The sequence below is a fragment of the Balaenoptera physalus genome (assembly GCF_965194825.1).
Source record: "Balaenoptera physalus genome assembly, chromosome: 1".
In the NCBI taxonomy this organism is placed as follows: domain Eukaryota; kingdom Metazoa; phylum Chordata; class Mammalia; order Artiodactyla; family Balaenopteridae; genus Balaenoptera; species Balaenoptera physalus.
The window spans coordinates 37,416,161-37,426,558 of record NC_138882.1 but is presented as its reverse complement, the minus strand read 5'-3'; positions in this window follow the sequence as shown (position 1 = coordinate 37,426,558).

The window sequence follows — 10,398 nt, the reverse complement described above, 5'->3', positions numbered from 1 at the left end:
GGGTTTTTTGTTTGTTTTTCTTTTATTCTCAGTTGAGGGATTAAGGGTGAATCAAGGGAAAGATGCCAGATACTGTGTGCTTTTAGATCCAGCCCAGGGGAGAGAAAAGGGTTGGGTTGTGGCCTGGGGGATAAAAGCAGTTCAGGGCTGACATGGAGTCCAGAGGCAACGCATCCCAGAGGTAGGGAATTGATGTTTGGCCTGGGATGCCATGTCCCCTTCCCCTTGCTGTACCTCCTTTCTTCTATTTTTCTTTCCCATGTCCCAAAGTGTGTGGGTGACACTTCCACTCTCGGCCGCTAAAGGAGCAGATGAGGATAACCTGTCAATCTGACGTCTCAACAGAGCGTGCCAGGAAACCACCGATCTACCTCCATGAGGTCAGAACTGTGTCTGGGCCCACAGCCTCAGACCCAGCGCTAAGTGGGGGATCCTTAAGGATGAGGTGCAGCCCTCCAATCTGATGGCAGATAGCCCCTGCCTTCAGGGTGCCTCTAGCCTGACAGGGGAGACACAGACCGTGCTCTCAAGGACAGCCCAGTCTTACATGTCTTATACAGACAGCCAGCACATGTAAGAATGGGGCCTGGGACTTGAAAACCACAGTCATGTAAACAACTGTATATTGATAAATCTAGTGCACACTAGAGTTGTAGAATTATTGTAGATTCAGAGAAATAATTCCTGTGAAGATATTTCAGGGCCTATTGTGCAGCCTCTGAGTTTATGGTGTTTGTGCGTACACACACACACACACACACACACACACACACACACTCGTTCGTGGAGAGACTGGAGAGATGCAAATGCTGGTCTTGAGGGTGAGAAAAATGCAAACACAGCACCCTGAAGAGCCGGGAGAAGAGCACGTTGCCGAGGCCTGTGTGTAATTAGTACATCATTTTCGATTGCACGGAGGTTTTGTTGTGAGTGCACTGGGCTGTTTTGCTGACATTAAACCATCCTCCGCTTCTCTTATAAATGCAGACCTTGAGCACTGGAGGCACTCCGTTCCACCACAGTGATGAAGGTATAATCATTCCTCAGCAGAAGCACTAACGTGGCCCTGGCAAGCTCCTGAAGGGTTGGCAGTATGGGGCAGGAGAAGTTAGATGAGACCGGCCTCTGCCACTGCCTGCTGGGGACGCTGGGGTCAGCTGGGCTGGGACGCAGGGCCATATGGACTGCATGGAGGAGGCCATTTCTCTGCATGCAGTCCTTGTACCCCAGAGTTTCCCCAATCTTCTTCCCACCCCCCCATCTCTCCCCTCAGTAAGTTGATCTTGGGGCACCTCTGTTATTAAATATCTGCTGCAGGAACTACTATACTCAGGGAAGGAAGAAATTGGGGAGGAAGTGTCTGTCTATCCTGGTCACTGTTGTAGTCCCAGGACAGAGCGCACTGAGCACTGGGCAGGCCTATAGCAGATGCCAATGAGAACGTTCGGAATGAAAGAATGATTGAATGAATGGATGTTGTGAACCACCTCCATACTGCAAACACTGGAGCATCCTCTCTTTTAGGCCTCTCAGTCTCATGTGATAGACAGGTTCCATTTTTATAGTCTGAGGATCAGAGAGGTTAAGGGATTTGCTTAAGGTCACACAGATACTCTGCTCTTTCCACTGCACAACACTGCCTTCCATTAGCCCTAGAACAATTTAATACTTGAAAGTCTTCCCAGGAAGTGATCCTTCCTCTTGTAAAAAGCAAGTGCTATGAGAGCACTCTTCAGCATCCATTACTATTCACATTTGCTCAATACCATCACTGTCTATCCATTACTTGCAGTGAGAATGACACGAGACTAGGCACTGTTAGACGTACAAAGGGGGAAAAAAGCTAAGTCTTAAAGTTGCAGCTTTCTCAGATTTTACAGTCTAATATCAACACTATTCATTATTCTAAGAGAGAAAGGCTCATCCTTTTTCTTAGTGGGAATGAGATATCATTTTTACTACAAGTGCAAAATAATTTTGCCAAACTGCAGCAGTAGGATTCTCAGAGAGCTGGGCTCTTCAGTTTGAGGGAAAACCTGCATGATAAGCCACACAAGAGATTTTAGGGAAGTGGGTGTTTCTGGTGATCTGTGCTCGATCACGATGACACCATGCACTGTCAAACCTCCCTGCTCAGCAGGTGAGCTGAAAGGCAGGGGAGGCCCCTGCCTGGGTGTGTGTCGGCTGCTAGGAACTGGGAGCTAAATCTGTGGCCCACCAGTACCACATGTGCAGGACTTTCTGCAGTCTACATTTTTTTTTTTTTAATTCATTGAACTGCATATTTTATTTTATTTTATTTTATTTATTTATTTATTTATTTATTTATTTTTGGCTGTGTTGGGTCTTCGTTTCTGTGCGAGGGCTTTCTCTAGTTGCGGCAAGTGGGGGCCACTCTTCATCGCGGTGCGTGGACCTCATTATCACGGCCTCTCTTACTGCGGAGCACAGGCTCCAGACGGGCAGGCTCAGTAATTGTGGCTCACGGGCCTAGTTGCTCTGCGGCATGTGGGATCTTCCCAGACCAGGGCTCGAACCCGTGTCCCCTGCATTGGCAGGCAGATTCTCAACCACTGCGCCACCAGGGAAGCCCCTGCAGTCTACTCTTATAATATTTATCTTATTCCTGGTTTCGCTTTATGTCTCTAATTCACTTACTTTTATTCCTCACTCCCTCCTCTTTTCTAATTGCAAGTTTTCATGTATCCCTGGCTAAGCGCACAGGACTTGGATTCAGATTGCCTGGGGTTAAATTCCATTCCCAAACTGTATGGCCTGGGGCAAGTTCTATAACCTCTCTGTGTAACAATTTTCAAATCTATAAAATGGGTTTACTATATATTAAATAAGGGGTTTTGTAGAGGTTAAATAAGATAGTATATATAATGAACTCCCTAAATATTACAATAGGTAAATGAGAGAGAAAGGGAATTAACCATACAGCCTCCTTTTACAGGCAGTTCGGCAGGACCTGCAGGAGGAGATGAGGATCTCTAGCTGGCTGTGGGAAGAAGCTGAATTAATGCCCATAGATTTCAGCAATAAAAGTTGGTGCCTGAGAGTTAAGCCCTTAGGAGACTAGGCATGGATGCTGGCCAAGGAAAATAGGAGGTGAATCAAGGCTTTACCCAATGGCAGAACCAGCTATGAACCAGCTGGTAAATATGGTACAGGTAAATGCAAAGGAGCAGACGGGAGTGGATCAAGCCAAATCTGCATGTGCTAAAACCACAGGCAGAGCCCGGTTGGCTGCAAGGTCAGGAGATGGCTTCCGGAAGGCCTGACCAGGACCTGGGTCCAAAACATGGTGGGGCCTCATAGGAAAGACACTCCTTCACTTAGAGAGCCAGGGGGCAGGGCAGGACCTCAGGCCCAGGGCAGGGGCAACAGAGAAAGGCAAGTAGGCTGGAGGCAGAGGGCACTGACTCCAGGGGCCAAGTCCCCAGGAAAGCAGAGGAGGAGAGGGAACAGGGTGCGCACCAGGCCTGGGAAGGGGCCTCTCCTGTCTCCCCTCTGGGAAGTCCGAGCACCTCCAGCTCTAACTCGTTTCAGGTGAATATATTATTCAAGGTTTTCCAGAGAAACAGAACCAAAAGACGGATAAGAAGTGCGTGTGTCTCTGTGTGAATAGGGTGGTAGATGATAGAGAGATTTTAAGGAATCAGCTCACACAACTGTGGAGGCTGCCAAGTCTGAAATCTGCAGGGCAGGCTGGCAGGCTAGCAACTCCAGCAAGAGCTGATGTGCAGTCTCAGGTACAAAGGCAGTCAGGAGGCAGAATTTCTTCTTCTTTGGGAAACCTCAGAGTTGCTCTTCAGCTGTTAGATGAGGCCCACGCATACCATGGAGGGTAATCTGCTTTCTCAAAGTCTGCGATTGTAAATGTTAACCACACCTAAAATACACCTTTGCAGCAACATCCAGACTGGTGTTTGACCAAACACCTGGGCACCACAGCCTAGCTAAGCTGACACAAAAAATTTACCATCACAGTGAAGAAAAGACAAGTCACCTACTAACAAATACTGAAGCTAAACTCAGGGCAAATGATCTGTAAATCCATCCACTTTGATGTGTTTTTTTTTTTACTGCAGTAAAATACACATAACATAAAATTTACCATCTTATCCATTTTTAAATGTACAGTTTAGTTGTATTCAGTCCATTCACGTTGTGCAACAATCACCACCACCCATCCTCATAACTCTTTTCATCTTGTAAAACTGAAACTCTATACCCATTAAACAATAATAACTCCCCTTTCTTCCCTCCCCACAAACTAACCAAGAAACCCTTAGTTTCCTAGTAGAAAATGCTTCTGAAAAATCCCAACCTTTGCTAGCTAACCAGAGAAGAAAAGAGACAAATATCAAGGTATGGAGCCCTGGATGCTGGAAATGAGAGAGAAACGGAGAGGGTTCCAGCTGCAGATCAGGGAAGAGGGGCTGATTCTTGGACTCCTCATAAATAAGAGGGAGTGGGAAGAAATGGACACCATCCCATCCTCTGGTTTTTCTCCTGAACTCATAGATATCTGTATTGTCATAGCCCATTTATAAAAGCCCCACCTAAGAAGCATACACTAGAAGCTGATCAAAACAAACAAAAACATGTTCAGTTGTTTAATATCCAAGAATCATGCAGATTTCCAACATTCCTGATCCATCTCCCCAGTCTCATCCGTCCTTCATTCTCCCATCTTCATTTGGCTCCGTTTCTAACTTTGATGATGTGCATTTTGGAAAATCTCAACCTGGAATTCTGATGTAGCATCGCAAATTGCCCCCAGCCACTCAGGAGAAGAGCCCCGCGTCCATCCTCACAATGCCTCGCTCCAGCTCCATCTGACAACCCTCGGTGAATTTAAAAGCCACAAAACTGTCTTCAGAGTGAAGTCCTGGGTGATCGCAGTGAACCCACCTCCTCTGTCTGTGTTAGAGGCAGCCCTTAGTTTTTATTTCAACTCCAATTTCCTTGTTAGAAGTGTGAGGATGCCGAGGAAACAGGAACAGGCATTTTCCGTCCTCCTCCTGCAAGTTCTTCTTCAAACTTGAGGAGTAAGGTAGGACGTAGGGAGAGCGCACAGACATGGGAAAGCTGTATAGGGATTCCTCTCTAGGACAGCCAGTCCCTGTTCATTTGTTTATTTAATCAAGTATTTCTTGAGAGCCATCTATATGCTCTGCTGTGTGCTAAGCACCAGGAAAGCCCAGGACCTGGCAGCTGACATCCTAATCTTGTGAGTTTTCCTGGCTGTTATGTTCATCTGGTAGCAATGATTTCTGTGTGTCCGTTGTGCACTTACTGTCTTTGGGGGCTACACATACATGATCTGATTGGCTCCTATAAAAGCCTGAAGAAGCAAATACTATTTACTCCCATTTTAGAGATAAGGAAACTGAGGCTCAGAGAGATTACATAACAAATCACACACAGTCACAAGCTGTGACATCAATGGCCATGGAGAAAGGCCCATTGCTCTTTAGGACTCAAGGAAGGAGTCTCACCTGTTCCAGGACACAATGCTCATAGCAGAAGGGGTAGATGGCCCTTATTGCTCAGAGCCAGTCTGTGACAGCAGCACTCAAGACTCCTGGACCCTCAGGCGCTCCCAGCCTGAGCTTGGGCAAGATACAGAAATCCACAAGACTCTTGGAGAGGTGGGTCATGCTACTGGGTCAGTGTCCTCAGGAATCTGCCCCAGCCATTGAGACGGTCTCTCCCTAAAGCCCTAATCTGTCACTAAACCACTTAGGTGGCCTTGACAAACCTTTTCTCTTTGTTCAATTTCAGCTTTCTCCTTTATGAATTGAAGGGGCTTAGAAAAGATCCATAGTTTTCAACTTCTTATCAGAGAAAGGCTCATACAGAATCCAGCTCCAAGTGAAGTTGCCCCAGTGGAGACAGAGACAGGAAGCCAAGCCCCAGCCCACTTGGCCCCACCTTCCCACTCCAGGTCTTCCCCTACCACTCCTCTGTGTTGCCCCCTAAAGCGCCTCTGTACACCCCTAGGGCTCCATGGAATACCCATGATCCCCTATGGTCCCACCCAGAAGCCACCCTTCCTATCAGACGGGTGCCTCCAGCCCACAGCTGCGTTGTAGACCAGGTAGAGAGAAGTGCCAAAAGTCAAACTGCAATCCAAGTTTAAAACTCAGCTTCACCCCCAACTTCTTAGAAGGACAAATGGCATTCAGCCACCCGAGATTGGGCAATAACAGGTCTGTGATGCCCTTAGGTGTTTGGGGCTGCACACAAGATACACTGGCGGGCTCAGTGTGTGCCTACCATACGCCAGCAGGCTCCGGTAACCCATGGAACACCATTCGTGATGGGGACCCGGGATTGCAATTACTGCCCATGAACAAGAAATTCCCAGTGAGTGCAGGTCATAAGTTTGCGGTGATTAAGTCCCTGCCCTTTACATACCACCCATCACTACTACCCATTGGATGGTTTAATGAGGCCCTCGGATCCACACTGCTTAAGAAAAAAAAAAACTCAGCTTCAAATCCAAGGAACTATGGAGAAAGCAAGGGCCAAATATGGAGCCAACATAAGGATAATGAAATCAGAGAGGGTAAAGTTGGAGTAGCAAAGAGGCAACAGTACAAGGGGCCTGAGCAATTCCAGAGTTGACAGTGAAGGATGCAGCTGCTTTTACAGAGGTCCAGCCCAGCAGGAGAGGGCATTCTAGGTTCCTTTAAGGGGCCACCAAGGGCAAACATCCATTCCCCCAGACCCAGCCATAGCTCTTTTCTCTAAATTCCCCATTAGTGTTTTCGGATCAGGAAATGATCTACAGAGCAGGGGGCAGAGAGTTTCTGAAGCGTTCCCAAGGAACATAACAAAGGTCACCTGAGTCTTGAGGTCCTTGCTTTTCTACCTACAGAGACCCAACAAGACTTCTGCTAGACGAGGAGACAGAACAAGGGAGAGCCTGGAGGTGGTTCTGTGTGTCCAGAGGTTGAGAGGGCTGGGGATCCCCGACCCCAGAGTGGAATATGACAGAGTGAAGAGAAAGAGATCCCGAGGCACCACCCGAGGAGGACGAGGGAGAAAAGCGCCATATGGGATTGGGGAACCCGATCCTTTTATACTTGAATGAAGACCAGGATTACTCAATACCTATGGTTTTGAGATTTATTTAGCCTTTATCTGCCCCAGGATTGGTTATATTGTAAACTCTGTCTGTTTTCATGTGGCGAAGAGTTGAGAGGGTCTCAAAAATGGAAAGGGATTGTGCTGACTCAAGAACCAGGCTCCTGTTTCAGAGCAACCTGGACCCAGGGCAGCTGATGAGAAGAGAGATAAGTAGGCCAACCTCCTGCTCTAAAATGAAGAGAGAAAGGAAAGGGAAAGAGACATACAGGAACTTTGGGGGATGGCAAGTGGACAGAAGGGACTAAACTTGGCCCATTTCCTATTCTTTTTACCCCTTCTCCCTCTCTGTCCATGCAGGCCATGGAGAAACTTGCAGGGGCAATGATTCCACTTCACTGTCTCAAGAAGCCCTGGGCAGGAGGGACTCAGAACACGGCCTTAGACTCCAGATGATAGGTAGGCTGGAGGCCAGCCCCTTCCCACCAGCCCAGCCTGCCCCCTCCTTATCCCTACACTTCCATTACCATTTTCCTCCTCCTTCTCTGCTTCTTTGTACTGAATTAAAGTTGTATTTTATCAGAGACACAAGAAAGAGCCAGGGGGACACTGGGCAAAGCACAAAGCTCAGAGATCCCTGGTCTAAAACATCAGCTTTGAGAAACCTTCCTCTGATGTTCTCTGATCTTGGTCTTTAGAAAATTCTGAACTTGGAAAACTGTGATGTGATTCTTTCTTCCCTCTGTGCTCCATCCCACTTCCCCCAGGCTGCCCACCTCTTCTTTCAAGGCCCCTTCCCCTGGTCCTTGTAGGGGAGGAGAAAGGACAGGGACCCACATACCACAGATGGCCATACATCCCTCCTCTTTGCCCTTGAGCTGGTCTCATCCCTTTCTGAATCTCCTCCACCTCTGTGATAGTGACATTGCTGACTTGTTATCATACTATGATAATGTTAAATGGACAAAACCTGCTCCCAGGGTCTCATTCCAGTCCCTACCACACAGCAAGACAGTTTCCCTGTGGGAGGTTCCACTGGACTTCCTAGCTGTAGATTCTCTGATCAGACCAGATCTCCAGGGGTGCAAAGCCCCACCCAGCCCGTTATCCTAGCCCCTGTGCCTACGTCTTTGTTCACTTTGAGTTTTCTACAAACTGACAGAAATACAGCAAGATGGTGAGATAATTATGACAAGCCAAACAGTGCATAGACTCTGCCAACACAGAATAACAGCACTGTGGCTGCTTTGGTCTGTTCCAAGAGCAACTTGAAAGATGGCTCATACAGATGGAAAAGACAAGAGACGTGGGGCAGGCATCCTGGAAAGAAACAAGATGGCCTCAGGGCTCAGGTGGAAATCTTGTGGCCTTTTCTTCTTTCTTTCTACAGAGCCTAGTTAAATCAGCTCTATTGGGAATCTAGAAGGAGAAGCAGGAGTCCAGGAGGCTTAGATGGAAAAACACTCCAAAGGTTCAAGGCTGGGCTGGCATGAATAATGATGAAGGGTCTCACCACGCCTTTCTTCAAGGGAATGCCAAGTCCTCCATCTCTGACATGATTCCCAGAACCACAAGCCTGGTGGGGGAACCATCTGCAAAGGTAATAATGGCTGACTATGTGACCTTGGGCCGGTCATTTGACCTCCAGGTCTCATTTTTTCTCATCTATAAAATAAGAGGGTTAGATGATGTCCCTCCATCCCTGTGGTGTTATGGATTCTATGACTATCAGAACAAAACAAGAAAAACCTGAGAACCAGGGGAAGAAAGTGTCTTATAAAGACACACAAAGTAAATAAAAGAAAAAGCCAAGCTCAAGACCCAGGTGCCTAGATTCCTAGCCTAGGGCTCTACCTGCATCAAAGGAATATCTTCAGAATAACAACTGGCACTATTAAATTTTCTATGCCTCCTCCTCCCAAAAGTAAAATCCCCCCCACCAAGCAAATGAGCTTTTATCTTCCCATGACCAGATCCTTTGTTATCAGTCTGTCCATGCATTGCCCCTTCCAGACAGCATTCAAAATATATTTTCTTTAATTATGGATTATTGACAGGATGGAATGCTATAGACCATGAATAACTAAACGTGGGAACTATGTCAATACGTGGATGTGTGAATATGGACTAACTTCACATGGAAAGGAGGACAGTGCATACTGCGGGGACAAGTACACACTGATTACATGGGTGGGAAAGCGACCATGTGCTCATCGTTTGTTTATTGACCAAGATTAGATGCAAATTTAGATTGTGTCCTTTTTTGAACTTATTTTATTTAAGTATAGTTGATTTACAATGTTGTGTTAGTTGCTGGTGTACAGCAAAGGGATTCAGTTGTATATATATGTATATATATATTCTTTTTCATATTCTTTTCCATCATGACTTACTGCAGGATATTGAATGTAGTTCCCTGTGCTATGCAGTAGGACCCTGTTGTTTATCTATTTTATACATAGTAGTTTGTATCTGTTAATCCCAAACTCCTAATTTATCCCTCCCCCACCCCCTTTCCCCTTTGGTAACCATAAATTTGTTTTCTATGTTGCTGAGTTTATTTCTGTTTTGTATATAGATTCATTTGTATCACATGTTAGATTCCACATATAAGTGATATCATATGATATTCGTCTTTCTCTGTCTGACTTACTTCACTTAGCATGATAATCTCTAGGTCCATCCTTGTTGCTGCAAATGGCAATATTTCATTCTTTTATGGCTGAGTAATATTCCATCGTATATATGTACCACATCTTCTTTATTCATCTGTCAATGGACACTTAGGTTACTTCCATGTCTTAGCTATTGTGAATAGTGCTGCTATGAACATTGGGGTGCATGTATCTTCTTGAATTAGAGTTTTCTCCAGATATATGCCCAGATTAAATAAATGTATGCTTATTATTTTTAAATTCTGGCTGTCTTAGCCATCTCAGCCACTGTTTGGGACAGAATGTGACCAGGTCCACAGAATCCTTTTTCAAGCAATGGGTTTCCTCCTCCTCCTTCTCCCTGTAGGTCCCTCACCTTTGCTCCCACCCTCACCAGGCACACATGCTCCACCACACATACACCCAACCTTGAGAGTCAGCAGCTAAAAGGCCAACTTACCTGCCAGGCTGGAAAGACAGGGCAGCTGCAGGCTGGGGAGAGGGGGAGGGAGACGGACCTGCAGGCAGAGCTTCCACCACGGCTGAGGATGGTGTGGACCCTAAGGTGACCCCACTAGCCTGGGTGGATAGGGGCTGGAGTGAGAGACCCCTCAAAGCTCAAGGAGGTGAAAGCATTTTCTCC